The sequence below is a fragment of the Acyrthosiphon pisum genome, chromosome A3 (genome assembly GCF_005508785.2).
Source record: "Acyrthosiphon pisum isolate AL4f chromosome A3, pea_aphid_22Mar2018_4r6ur, whole genome shotgun sequence".
Classification (NCBI taxonomy): domain Eukaryota; kingdom Metazoa; phylum Arthropoda; class Insecta; order Hemiptera; family Aphididae; genus Acyrthosiphon; species Acyrthosiphon pisum.
Window position 1 is genome coordinate 3945635 of NC_042496.1, and position 2684 is coordinate 3948318.

The window sequence follows — 2684 nt, forward strand, 5'->3', positions numbered from 1 at the left end:
ATTTTGAAACTTGATGGTAAGAACATTATCTATGTTTTGTTGGAAGTTTTTTTACGATAATTCATCACTTTTTTAGCTTCGTGTAGTCAAGTTATATTCGTTTCACGTCATACGGAACAAAATAGACAACTCCATTTAGATTTTGGTCGTTTTTTTTCTATTAATATATTATAATGATCTACAGTGTTACGGTTTCAAACGTCTCGATAAATGTTTGTGTAAACTAGGGCAGCTAATGACTTCAAAATATTGTAATTTAAAAAAAAAACTTTTTTTTAACTGAGTTAAGTTAAGTCTATTTTCTATCTCAACTTTAAACTTATCTGGTTAATTTTTTTTTTTTGTCAATTTTTAACTTAACTGAAGGCAATTTAATTGAATTAACTCAACTTGCCACTGTTAATTGACTTGCCCACCTTTGCACATAGAATATAGTATTATATGCGGGTGCGGCGTCTTCTCAAAAGCTGCATATTAACTTCCGTACGACGACGATCCGATCGGTCAAACTATATATCGACACCGCTCAGGTTAGGTTAATCGGCCCAAACTGTGCCCCGTTATTAGTAACACATATGATTAAACACAATTTTAAAATAGATAGACACCAGCTGCTGCATTATTTTACACAGAATATTACGAAAAAAAATCAAAACAGAATTGTTGATCAATGACAAAAACAATTATAAGTTTGGGCGTAAGCCGTTTTTAACTCGTTTTTGATCGAACGTCGTTATACGTCATTTCAATATTCCGCCACCCTAAAACTTTCATTTATCAATGCTACCGTTGCGTCATTTACTTGCAGGATGGAATAATTATTATTACTTCCTTGTCCAATTATATTTACCAAGCAATTATAACACAAATATGCATACCCACCTGTTGAATACAAACTTTTCTCTTATATAATACGCGTGGCGAAGAACCGTCCATCATTTTTTTTTTTTTTTTTTTTAATTATCCAATAAGTTGAGACAAAATGTAATTCCCAAGCAGTAGCAAAAAATATTTAACATGGAATTTCACTTGTTTAAATAACTTAGGTATAACTTAATAACTATAATTATTATGGTGTGTAATATTATATTACGTACCAAATTAGTATAATATCATATAACCGAAATATTAAGCACAATAAAAATATATTCCACGTCGCTGTTTGCTTTTTAATTTTAACTTGATACCATATTATGATCACGGTTTAATTGTCTTAATTTTAATTATTCGCGGTAAACGCAGAGTCGAGGAACGATTTTTGAATTAAAACGGATAATTATATCACACAAATTACTAATAATATAGTCATCTAAAATATTTCAAAAATATTTATGAATATAATATACTGTTTTTGCAATTTTCATCTTCAATATGGACACCTACAGTATACTTTTATTGATTATTTAAATTAACTTCACAGGTACTTGAATACTTTCATAGCGTTTTCACAAAATTCAGGCCCCATATTATTAAGAAAACAATTTTACAGTTGGAGGCTTTTCCTAGAAACCATGCCATACTATATGCTACGAAAGAATCATCCCAAACTCACAAACAAAGTCCTCTTCTCCTGGGAGACATTTTTAACCTTTGCCGGGAAAAAAGTACTTATTAAATATTTTATGCTTGAACAATCTGTGTAACTGGTTTTCTGAGAATCAGTTGCGTATGAATTATTTATTAACATAAGCGACGCGTCGATCGATACTATACTCATATTAAATATGATTATGATAATATTTTCGAACAAGTGTAGGCATATATGTTATGCGTACTAAAATAATCATTTGTTTTCAGTTTTTTATGTTTTTGTTACGAAAAAACCGAATTTACATAATATATTATTATTTAAAAAAAAACAAAAAATTTACAATACTGCATATGATATTATTATATTTGAATAATAATAATTGTCAGTACAGAAAAATGAGAAAACTAATAAATATATCTACTGAGCAGTTTTCCTATTATGTTCGAGGAAGTCCATTTCGTTCATATTCAAAACGGCGGTCGATGTTATTCCATTATTTTGTAACGTCCAACTACGTCCCAAACATATCATCAAAACGCTATTTCGTATAATAAACATATTGTTAGCCTCACACAAAAGCATATAATAATATTATAATATAAGACACATTTCCCCATGTACGTCCGATGCGAGGATTCATTATAATTCTATAGTATTGCCCGAACAATTATTTCCATTGTTGTCCTAAACGGTATCATAATACAATAATACATATATCGGGGATTACGAAAGATCAATTATTATAAGATTTATCGAGAACTGCGACCAGTCCGTCATTACAAAACATATAATATAATATTATTAGCTAAGTGTTATTAAATCGGTACAACGACGACCGATCGAAAATCCTACTCGTATATATGTCCGTTTAAGGGTGGACTCGGGGCTCACTCGTAAGAACGGACAATCTTTCGCGACGGAAAATATGTTTTTGGAACCGTTTAGAAAGTGGTAGGTATGGATGCCGCGAGTAATTTTTTTTTTTTTTCCCACTATTGGACATACTATATAGTCATTATTGCCGTGTGGCTCGTCTTTACCTTATTCGTCTAAAATATATTCTGGTTCTCACGACCGAGCTGTTTGTTATGCGTATATGAATCATAAAGAGTGAAACAAACGAACAAGAGCGCAAGACGATAGATGGGTTCTC